General features: G+C 36.2%; 1 protein-coding gene across 1 annotated transcript in view; it reads right to left on the bottom strand.

The window, feature by feature from the left end:
* Positions 1 to 1735, bottom strand: part of LOC117328481 (protein O-mannosyl-transferase TMTC3-like) — a 32975-nt gene extending 31240 nt beyond the window's left edge. The window contains 1 exon segment of the mRNA XM_033886015.1: positions 1654 to 1735. The gene's annotated coding sequence lies outside the window, so the exon portion shown is untranslated.
* Positions 1736 to 12996: the final 11261 nt, after the last annotated feature.

Below are 12996 nucleotides of genomic sequence, written 5' to 3'. Positions count from 1 at the left end.
AGTGGCTTCAGTTTTAATTAGCATCAAAAACATTAATCTATGTAATTATTGTAAATATCAGTCTATGAACCATGTCAGAGCCTATAAATGTACCTATACTAAGGCTAATGAAGTAGCAATGTTAAAATGTGCAACATACAAGATCAGTCATAAATTTAAAGTTGCCATACAAATGTTGTTCTGGTCCTGATAACAAATGACATATGTGAATGTCACACTAGATTGGGGGTACATAATATGACATATTTTTTGTATGTATATTCAAATTAATTTCAAATCAAGAAAGCTAAATACTGTGGTTAGATGTACAAATGCTTCGCAACATACATGTGTGTAATCTAACGTGCACATGTACATGTGTATCCCAAGCATGGGAGCTGTTGTTAATTTGTTATTATTTCTGGGTTTGAAGAAATTGAGATGTAATTTTGCACGTACACCCATCTAACTTATTTTGCTGATAAAATACTTTCCAATCATTTTGTAAACAAACATCCTAAACTAAGATTAAGCCCAATGAAATGATTAAAATACTCTTTAAACACAAAACTAGAAAATACTTGTAAAATATAAATGCCCCTGCTGCCACTTGACACCCCACAGTTTGGTGAAGATCGCATCAGCAGTTCCTGATAATAGCTAGCTATATTTAGTTACATTGTATATGGATTGTATATGGGATGGGACGGGATGGGACAACCTTTGGTAACACTATATATACATAATGGGCGCTCCCCATGAAGGTTATATAAACAAGGTGACGAAAGTGATGGGGTGTCTACAAATTAACTCTGTTATACTTGGTGAATTTGTATTCAGTTTTGATTACATTCTGATCAAATGATCGTAAATATTTGCAAATACCATCCCAATCAACAACTGGGATTATCATAAATAAATGAAAATATGTAATCATCAGCTGGTATCCATTTTCTTGGAAGGGAGTTGCATCAGTCAGATTTTGTTTTCCAAATAAAATGGCAAAAGTTTGACAAAAGTCTGGCATTGTGAAAAACAAAACAAAAAACACAGTTCTCGACCACTTTAAGGAAAAACACAAAAAATCTTCAGGTCTGCAAAATTATGTACCCTTGCTCTACATATGTAATTCTGTATTTTGTCTTCCAAAGCAATTCATTTGATCCAACCTACTGATAAATATTAGGATAATTGATGGGTGCAGGCACATAAACTGCCTCCGTGTCCTTATCAGTAATATCACAATTTGCAATAGCATACTGATTATTTGTTTCTTCTGTTAATAAAAGTATGTCGAGCCAAGTGATAATATTTTAGTTCAAAATTATTCCAATAATACCTTATTTTTAGTTAAAATAATAATTATTCAAAATAGAAGCAACGAAAACAAACCAGTGAAATAATTTGTTTTGTAGGTAGATTGTACATGCATGTCAAATGTCCCTGTAATATTTAGAGATCTGAGATATGAGTAACTTCGGTGCACTGTAGCTTCTCACTCTCAAAACCTAAAGTAAACTCTCCAGTAACGTTGTTTATCTAAGTCCGAGATGCTATCGTGTGCGTCAACAGTTACGCCACCGGCAGACTAGTGGATGATTTGAATCCCCACTATTTGCCTATTAAAGTAGTTAGACATGCCGAAGAAGATTTGTTGTTGTTTGCCATGTTTACCTCGTGTTTCAGACACATTCGGCGTTATAGCATCGTGTGGGCCATTTTTTCCATCTTGACAGACCGGTCTATTGGATTATACATTTCTATCTCTCACGAAGGAGAGTTCCAAAAAGGTTGACGGGCGATCACGCCCACTGTACGGGAAGGCATTTCCTGAAATCCCTAAATATAACCGAGACGTTCATGTGTTTTTAACGTTCACATACATGGAATCAGAGACTCTGATGGAATTAAATTATTTTACTAAAAAGGTGGCTGTATTGGGGGGAAAATGTCTTTCCTCAACCAGGGAATAATTTTAACCAGAGACGTATCACACTTAACAGTTAGAAGAGTAAAGGGGTGCTGGCAGTTTGATATGTACGTTAGCATTTAGTTCTAGTAACGCGTCGAAGTTTATCTTATTGCATTATTAGCAGACGTCATTCGGGTGAAGTCCATGGAAGCGGGAAATATGGATGATTCAAGCAGAAATTTGAGTACAAATGTAGAAGTAGCTAGACAAACGATGTGTGAACACCGATTTAGGCGTTTGGTTTGTTTGGTTTTTCGTTTTCGCTTTCATACAGTTTTATGATAGAATTAATGTGATTTTTTCCGCAACTACATTTCCTTCAGTACCATAGCATCTTAAAATGAAATCCCAAAATTAAAACCTAGAGAAAAAAAAATCAAATAAATCACTAAACTCCAACGGTTTCAGTACAGAGTTAATAGACTCTACCATTAATACCATATTTGAACAACAAACCGTTTTCTTTTTTAAATCACAGTCATTCTTCTCTCTTTATTCTAAATTGAAACTGAAACTATCGTATGTCCCATGGAAATGTCCAAAATCTTTCAGATAAAAATTTATGGTACTTTCAAAAGTCTCTCAACATCAATGGTCATATTGTTTCATTGAAACAGTAAATAAATTTCAAAAAATTATTTTCAACAGTAGATATCTAATGGGGAAGCTGCCGGTAAAAATATAAAAAAAATACTGAAGAAAACAAAATGGGAAGATTTATCGAGCTGTAATTTTATAGTCAATGCCAGTTGCGTTCAAGGCTCCACCGATTTACCACAAAATTATAGATATTTACTGCGTTCGTAAAGGCATTCCGCTTAAATAACAACGCTTTTACCGATCGCCTTTTTGACATGAACTCCCAAGAGTTAAGCCTGTGAAATCTATGTCTGAATTCATCTAGGACCGTTATATAAAATATGTGTACAAGCAGCATTTAGGTAGGGTCCAGCCGCTGACCTATGTGTCACCTACAGCTAGAGTCACAGTTTGGTTTGTTTTTGTTTAACGTCCTATTAACAGCCAGTGACATAAGGGAAGGACGTGTCAGGTTTGGAGGTGGAGGAACGCCGGAGTACCAGGAGAAAAACCACCGGCCTACGGTCAGTACCTGGCAACTGCCCCTCGTAGGTTTCGAACCTGCAACCCAGAGGTGGAGGGCTAGTGTTAACGTGTCGGGACACCTTAACGCGGTTTTGTCCACTGGGTGCCAGTCAATAAAATTATACTCGTACACAGTCTTTGTCCTCTCGTTGCATTATTATATCTAACAGTCTCAGTAACTAAATTATGTGCAGAAAGGCGAAACCTCGATAAACACATTCGGTATTTCACATGAATAAATTTTGTCAAATAGTATTGTAGGGTATGTTGGTTTATTAAGTGCTTATATAACGAGGCCTCTAATAAACCTCTCAGATATTGTTGACTTGATCAAATATTCTTTGTTTTATCAAATACAAAATATTTGCATGGTTATAAGAATACTTATTTGTCCATACATCTGCAAATCCAGGTGAGAAAGGACACTGTTTGACATAATTAACCAGTTAAAGCAATTGGCTATATTGCTACTTCTTCAAAAGGAGTATATGCAGTCTTCAAAATACTTTTTTTTTCGAATCTACTAGTTTTAACCAATATATTCTCATTCTAAACTGAAGGATATCGACCTAGTCTGCGGATTTTACACAATAGTTTAGGCACGAGACATTTTGTTTATACACACAAAATTCAAATTGATTTTATTCTCTTTTCACATGATGTATAGAGAAAGCATATTTACAATATAATACACACAATTATTGTAATGTTCGTAGTCGATACACAACACTATTTCAAAACATAACGTTTACATTTTTATCGAGGAGGACAAATTATGTTATCAATTATTCTGATAAAAGAACACGTTTTAATTAGTGTTTTAACATCAGTCCATTAAACGTAATGATATTTGGTCTTGACAAATAATACGATCATCTCATGTAGTGATATTGGAGGTATACTTTACAACACTTAGAAAGAAAGGACATGTCTTATTTCGGAGAGTGTTTACAACCGAATGCATCTTGGTTTCCCATTTAGCACTGCTGTACATAAACACTGGTTCAACGTCAATCAAAATTCAGCAAATATCTGTCTCCCGGAATTGGAATTGGAGGTTACGTCATGATCACCGCAACAACACATCCAGCACGTTTTAGACTTGACAACCGCTATTAGAACCAGGAACTGTATAATATAGCTATAAATTGTATAACGCTCATTTGTGGTGAGTCGTGCAAGCGAGTACTATTGTTAAGAATGAAAATAGTTGTAATTGTCTACCAAAAAACGATATATTTTTTCATCCAAATGGTCCCTTTTGATAACACTAAAATAACACCTGACAACAGTTCCCCCTGTAAACGAAGGCTGCCGAATTATAAATTCAGTCAGCGATCTGAGTGCTGACCCATTTAGTGGTTAGTTGAGAGACCATAACGTCATCTCCATAATATCATATTTTTCAATACTTATCAAATGTTTTCAATTTACAAGTTATATAATGAAGTTAATAACAGTAAATTTCAAAAAGAACTCACCAGAATTAGAATGTCTCCACATAAACTTGATGTAGAAAGTGGTCTATCCAGAAATAATACGGAATGAAAGAAAATGTACCAAGTGTAACCTCGAGGAGATTGAAGACGAACACCATTTTGTAATTGTTTGTCCATATTATCTAGATATTCGATAAAAAAAATCAAACCTTACTATATAAATTCATATGCTCTGATTACATAATTATCTGAATTGAACAGCTTGAGAAAATATCTACTTTTTGGCTAATAACCGACGGGAAACTTATGCTATTATATATCAATATGTGTGTACAAGTATTTACCGACCAGAACGGTCGTTAAAAATGTATGTGTTTAAGCTTACATAGTATCCTGTTAATGTACGTGTATGAGAAGATATTGAATGCTGTTTCTTATTTTCAGGAGTTGGAAAATCTAAGATTGCTATTTCTCTGGCCTTGACAGATTTTACCAGCCCCCTGTCATAAGCATGACCTCAAAATCGACAGTTGCATGACAAAACTCGCATTTAAGCAAATTTACCATCAATTTCTTGATGATGAGTCTTTCGAAGAAGTCTCGAATCCCCTGCATATGTTCTTCCCATGTGTCGTGGTAGATAAGGAGATCATCAATGTATCCATCACAGCCTTCAAGATCTGATATCACGCTGTTCAGAAGTCGTGGGAAAGTTGCCGGAGCATTTTTCATACCAAACGGCATAACTTTATACTGGTACAGGTCTTGTGGAGTGAAGAATGCCGACACTTCCTTTGCTCTTTCTGTGAGAGGAACCTGCTAATATCCTTTCAATAGAACTTCACAGACATACTTGGCTTGGCCAACTTTGTCAACACACGAATCAATCCTTGGAATTGGATTTGAGTCTGTTTTGCTGACAGAGTTCACTTTTCTAAAGTCCGTACAGAAATCGGTAGGACTTGTCTGGATTGGGCACCAGAACACATGGAGAGCTCCATTCACTTTTAGTTGGCTCTATGATGTCATTTTCCAACATACACTTTATTTATTTCTTCATGTGCTCTTCCTTTAGTGGATTGACACGCTACGGATGTTGTCTGACAGGTTTTACATCGCCAACATCGACGCCGTGGTATACAACATCAGTTTTGCCTGGCGCATCCAGAAACAAATGTTTGTACTCACGAATCAGACCTTTCAGTTCATTCCTTTCTTTAATTGCCTGACAGATGGCACAGTTTTTCGTCCAAGTTCGCGAGCACATCTGAATTCTGTAACTGAACACCACAGTTTACACCTACATCTTGTACCCCACCACTGAACTCTACTTGACTAATATCAGCTGCACCTTCACATTGTGATGATACATAGGCCAAAGTAGCAACCAGTTGAGGGGGTTTGCCCTCTTCTCTATCTATATACTTTTTAAGCATATTGATATGATACCTGTGAGTTTTATTGCGCCTCTGTGGAGTTTGTACAACATAGTTTAAATCATTGACCGTTTCTTTCTCACATAAGGTCCAAAGTATCTAGCTTGCAAAGGCTGACCAGGTATTGGCAATAAAGCCGAAACTTTGACACCTGGATCAAAAATTCTTTCTCTGGCATCTTTTTCATACCACATTTTCATTTTTGTTTGAGTGGTTTTCTTTTTCTTTTGCCATTGCGCATGTCCTTGTCAACCTCTGCTTAAAATTAGGCACATACATATGTACATGTACTCTAAGAGATTCACTTTTGAATCATCATCTAAATATTTATTCTTACGGATTTTCAAAGGATCACGAACAGCGTGTTCAAAGGGACTAAAATTAGGAGATTCTTGTACGGACTCTCTAACACCAAACGACATGTGTATACCTTCATCCCAATCTCTCTTGTTCTCTAAACAATAAGATCTCATGTTTTTCAAGGTCTGATGAAAACGTTCTAAGGCACCCTGAGACTCAGGATGATAAGCACTACACTTTTACTCTTTGATCTGAAGCTGGTACATGACTTGTTGGAAAATACTAGACATGAAATTTTATCCTTGGTCGGATTGAATTGCTTTTGGAAGACCAACCAGCGTAAAGAATTTCACTAAAGAATTGACTATGTTTGGAGTTTTGATATTTCGGTTTGGAATAGCTTCAGGGAAGCGTGTGGAAGCACACATTATAGTCAAAAGATCCTCATTTCCAGACTTGGTTTTAGGAAGAGGACCTACACAGTCTATAATGATCCTACTAAAAGGTTCCTCAAATGCTTTAATGGGGCGCAAATGTGCTACAGGGATTTTCTGATTGGGTTTAGGACTTTCCCTACCACCTGACATTTATGACAAGACCTACAAAAGCGAGCCACATAATATTCCAACTTAGGTCAAAACAAATCATCTAATATCCTGTTATATGTCTTCGTCACACCAAAATGCCCTACCATAGGTGAATCATGAGACAAACTCAGAATGTTTTTCCTATACCTCGGTGGGACAACTATTTGATTGACAACCTCCCAGTCTTCTTCAGGAGACACATCCGGAGAACGCCACTTGCGCATCAATACACCTGGGACTTTCTCAGCCTCTTCCTCACTCAAAGCCCGATTACATAATAAAGAGAGTTCAGGATCCTTTTCCTGTTCTGCTATAAGCTCCTCTCTAGTCAAGGATTGTGTACTCACCATATCCACAATAAAAAGTACCCTTGCTAAGAACACCTCTATCTACATCAGAGTCTACAGGATTGCTCGAAAGATCACACTTGCCGACGATATCTTATCGATCGTGAGCCTTGAAAGTGTCACCTAACTCTGAACTTAGATGATCCTCAACAACTGCATGATCAGAAACCTTCTTACTCGTTTTAAACGAGTGACAGCACAAGAAGGAATATACCAAGAATTTCCTGCCCGATGGCCTTAACTCTTCTTGTCTTGTAAGGAGTACTGGACACTAAGGGATCTACACTAACTTTTTCTCCAGCCAAGTCATTGCCTCGAATGAGCGACACGCCTTCTATAGGAAGTTCCAGTCCAACACCAACAGCTACAGGCCCAGTAACTAAGTCTGACTTAAGGTCAACACAACGGAGAGGCACATTAACAAAACCTAACTCTACACCCTGAAGCAAAACACAAACACCACAAGAAGTCTTCTCAGACAAAGGCACTACGCCATCTAATAGTAAAGAATGAGAAACTCCAGTATCACGTAAAATCTTCACAGGTTAAAGTTGGCATTAACGCCGACAAGTGAAACAAAACCGTCAGAAATGAATGGAGAGTACTTCTCCAATACACAATCAGACTCTGACCTCTTAACCTCAATAAGCAGTTAGACTTTTCCACGATATAATTTTGTTTCTGACTAGACTTTAACATAGCTAACATAGAAGGAACTGACTGTTTTGCTCCTTTCGCTGGATGAAATAACACTCAGACATAACATGTCCTACTTTCTTGCAGTAATTACAAACAGGACCAGAAGGCGACCCCGCACCTGCCCTTTGATCTGGTTTGGAATCAGACTTAGCCTAATCACCTATTTTAGGTTATCATTAGAAGGGACACTAAAGGTTGGGTTCCTAGACTTAACCAGTACCCATGGTACTGTTTTTCTCTTGAAAACTGGATTTAATCAATCATCAGCCCTTATAGCCGCCTCACTCAGTGATTCGACATTTCCCCTCATCTAAATGAGTTTTGATATTTCCATGGATACAACGTTTGAATTCTTCTCTTAACTATAATTGCCTTAGTTTGTCAACATCATTGTCAATTTCTTTGGAATTACACCTATTATTGAACAATTGTTCTTTCTCTCGAGCAAATTCTACATGAGTTTGTTCTTTTCTCTTTTTTGTTTTTTTTTTGAAGTTCGAAATTTCTGGTGATAAGCCTGTGGCATTAGTTGATAAGCTTTTAGAATAGCTTTCTTTACTACTCATAGTCTGCAATTACTTCCACTGACAAAGCCTGAAGAATATAATATATATATCTAACCTTAACTATCAAAACACGTTTTAGTAACATTGTTAGTTTATCCTCAGGCCACTTCATACTATCAGCAATTTTCTCAAAATGCATGCAATATTAGTCAACTTATTTTTCCTTAAAAGGGGGAACTAAGCGAACATTGCTACTGACATCAAAACCTCTGTTTTCCTGTGAAAAACCCAGACATGGATTAAATAATCTACCTTCAGAGGCCAGCTCTAGTTCTTTTAAAGCCACATACTTCCGAACAACCTAAAATTCTAGCTGCACACGTGTATTAATGGCAATCCAAGACGCTCTCCCAACATTAAACTGGCCTGGACGCTTGACCGGGGAGTCCTTGAGACATCAGTGTATAAAAATAACTCGCGGTATTTATATTTATAGCGAGATTTGTCACGGAGCCGAGAACGAGGCTATAACAACGTGCACTGCACATAAATTTAAACTACATAGACTATATGGCCGTTGTTTACATATCGAACAACGTGAACTTTACCTAATAATGCTTTCATTTAAACATATTAACAGAATATACGCGTAATACCCAGGTAACTGAACAAAATAAACAAACATAATTTACATTTAAATACTTAGTTTTAAAATGTAGCACTATGCATACTCGGAATTCGAGTCTATTCCATTTTCTTCTCTCATTAAGTTCCAACGAATCATTTCCTTTCATAAGAAAATACTCAGGTTTTGCCGATTCCACACACTTTTGTGTCTTTTTTTGGCAGAATCTGTCTGCGTTTTCGCAATTCCACGCCTGCGGCGTTCCGCTATTTTGTATGGACTGTAAAACCCGCCGTTGCATTGTTTCACAGAGAAACTTGGTCCGGCAGCCACAGTTATTATTTTTGGGAATTCCCCGTATACTTTCATAAATACACATTTTCTTTCAGTTTCTGATTCACAATAATATGTTGGGTATGTATCAAGTCCGAAAACTGTAAAAAGCTCAAAATGTAAACATTGATATGTGTTTCTTCGTGAGTTTTTGGCTTTAACAAAAGAAGTGCTATTTTGTAATACACTGTATTATGTAATGATTTTATTTGAATAATTTTTGAATAATTATGATTTAATGATCTAATTCGATAACTTGATAATTCCCCTTGTTTATAACATTGCTGCTAATAATATACATATGGTGCATACTGACCATAATTCATGATACACCTGGTAGCCGGGGGAGGTGTCAGAGTGACCATAAACTTATACTTGGATGACATGTATCTGACAATTGATGAACGAATACAAAGGAATAAGAAGTTATGGTGACATACGAAATGGTCAAATTGATATCTGGTTACCCTCACGTGTTTTTTGGGGGGAAACGTGAGCAGGGTGTATAAAAGCCGGACACTTCACCAGGGCTATCCAGTGTGTCCTAGGCTCGGTTATAACCGGAACAAGGACGTTAAGCCCCATCAATCAATCAATCAAGGGCTAACCAGTGTTGTCAAGCAGGTATACGGAACACACAAGTCACTGACCATTGCTCCGCTAGTCTGTTTGGACTTGGGAACTACCAAGAGTGTACCGTAAATGTAACCATTTATATATCCTTGGAAGTAATTAAAAAGGAAGAAAGACGAACCTGTGGTTGAACTTTTCAATTATATAGGTTTCATGTAAACACCTCAAGTGTTACATGGCTTATTGATGGTGCCTTACACCAAGGATTTAATCACTTCGGACGGACATTAAACCACATCAAAAACTAAACAAACGGTCACAAAATATATCTATATGCCGATCACATTCATAGAAACAGACCAAGAGCCAGCACCAACACCAACAAGAGAGCGACTAAACATTCCCACTTCACCAGACGAACGGGTGGGCGACGGACATCTGAGGTAATCCCAGCGGGTTACGAGGAGCGACCTCGGTAAAGAATTCAGGATCGATAAGCAAGATGAAGTTTGTTCTACCTATAATAGAACAGGACAATGTTGTTTTCCATAAAGTTAATGAGATAACTACAACCAGATCGAAATGGTTGGTTGACATTTGTAATGGACATGGACAAGTTTATGTCACATTTGACAAGTGATATTGAGATGTAACACACTAGCTAGTACCGTGGTACGACAGTACAACACACCAGGAAGGGCTGGTTTTCTAAACGTTTTCATAGGATTACGGACTATGTTAGACACTCCCAGGACCACTCATTATACCGTAATGGGACATTTTCTAGATTATAAACTTTTACACCAAACTCCTAGATCAAAAAGAGCTTTGTTACCGATTATAGGTAAGGCGTTAAGTTGTTTTGTTCGGCACAGTATCTGAAGCTGATTTAGATTCAATACGTCGAAATATAGCGGTACTAAGCAGGAATCAGAAAGATATTGGTCATGCTTTAGGATATTGGTCATGCTTTAGGATATTGGTCATGCTTTAGGATATTGGTCATGCTATAGGATATTGGTCATGCTTTAGGATATTGGTCATGTTTTAGAAGAAAATATGTCAATTTTAAATGTATCAAGAAGAGAAATATCCGAAAATAGGATAGCAAATAAATAGCTTCGCAGCAGGAGTAGCTCAACTAGATCAAAATTTGAGAAATGTGTCAAACACTTTAGTAAGAGGAACATAATGATTTGAATATAGCAGTACAATTGTATACACGATGAGATCAGATAACTGAGGATTTAAAACAAATGATGCAAAGGGCTAGATTTTATTTAGAACACCTAGGTTTACAACTAAATATGTTATCGTTAGGACACTTGTCGCCAGGTACAGTGTCGCCAGGGAATCTCCAAGTGGTTAAAGAAATAACTCATGTTGGTGTGATATTAAACTATAATTTTAATAGTATCGAACGCACAGTACGTGCTTGTAATAAGCTTAAGAGTGGTGTCATGAGTTTAATTAGAAGTGGAGCTCATCCATGTGCGTTAAATCCATTAAATATTTGTAAAATAATGAAATCAAAAGTATATGCTTCGGCTTCGAGCACACAGCGTTTTATTTTAAAATCAATTCAAGGTTTTCATACAAGAACTCGTACTGATATGTGCACGGGTCTTTTTGGATGGTGGAGTATAGAAGCATACATAGACACTAAGAAATTATTGTTTTTATGGTAGATTATGTAATCTTGAGAAATCTTGTATATCCTATCTGGTATTTCTTACTCGACTTTTTATGGCAGATATGGATACCAACATGTACATCAACGGGTTTACAAGTGACATAATAATAATTCTAAAGAAATACGATTTATACAAATTCTTACAAGAATACTGATCAGATGGAGTATTTCAAGTGAAAAGTAAATGGAAAGCGAAAGTAAAATATAATGTACATTTATACCAAGAAAAAGTATGGAGAGAGAGAATGATTGGTGATCCTGATTTTCACAGGTTTCTGATAGTTCATGACAATTTAACTCCTCACATGTTTTGGAAATTATTGATAAAATTCCCTCATAGTAGAGAAGCCGTACATAAAATAATGCCAGTAATTATAAGTTGAAGACAACCAGAGAAGGAATTACGTCACAAGTGTGGTAAATTGTATAATTATGTATATGTTCATATCGTTTTACAATGTGCCTTTACAGAAGAGGTCAGTTATGGTGTGAATTAATTAATACGTATGAAATTATGTTCAATGTATATTTACACTCTCATTCAGTTTTTCAGTTAATTCACATACTTATTGGTGGCAAAATTATATATGAACTGGATATGTCAGAGTTAGTGGACTTCCGACTGTTATCGGTTAAGTACGTTTCAAATATTCTGAACAAATATGATGAATAATTACCTTTCTTTCTCTCTTTATAACTCACATGATTGAATTGTTGTATTCATTTTTTTCTCATATTGTATACTGTATGTGTATTTTATTTATATCAATTATCCTGTTTACGATTGTAACTATGTTATTCTATTTATGTAATCATCTTTAAGGAGGAAATAAAGGGAATAATAATACTCCAAGTATAAGTTTATGGTCACTCTGACACCTCCCCCGGCTACCAGGTGTATCATGAATTATGGTCAGTATGCACCATATGTATATTATTAACAGCAATGTTATAAACAAGGGGAATTATCAAGTTATCGAATTAGATCATTATCAAATCATACGTATTAAAAAAAAAAGATTGAATTTAAATTAAAATCATTACATAATATTACATTATCTATTTCTTTTTCTGTTAATACTCGTTCTTCTTCTGTTTGAATTTTCTGTTTCTCTAGTTCTAATTGTTTATCCCCCCCCCCCCCTCTCTCTCTCTCTCTCTCTCTCTTTCAAGTACATTGTCCAACAATCAATTTTCTTGAATTCTCTAACACACTTCTTGTGAACTCACACTTGTCAATTAATACTTGTATACAAAACATTATGACACATCTCTCTTTTAGGACATTCCGCAAAATTCTAGCTACATAGTTATATATTTCTGTAAGGGTTGTCTCCCTTTAATCAATGGTATATGTAACTGTTAAAATGTATACTAGAATATATAACACACTGGTTGTATTA

Source organism: Pecten maximus, chromosome 5, assembly GCF_902652985.1.
Source record: "Pecten maximus chromosome 5, xPecMax1.1, whole genome shotgun sequence".
Classification (NCBI taxonomy): domain Eukaryota; kingdom Metazoa; phylum Mollusca; class Bivalvia; order Pectinida; family Pectinidae; genus Pecten; species Pecten maximus.
The sequence above is the reverse complement of the archived record's forward strand: the minus strand, read 5'-3'. Positions and strand labels throughout refer to the sequence as shown.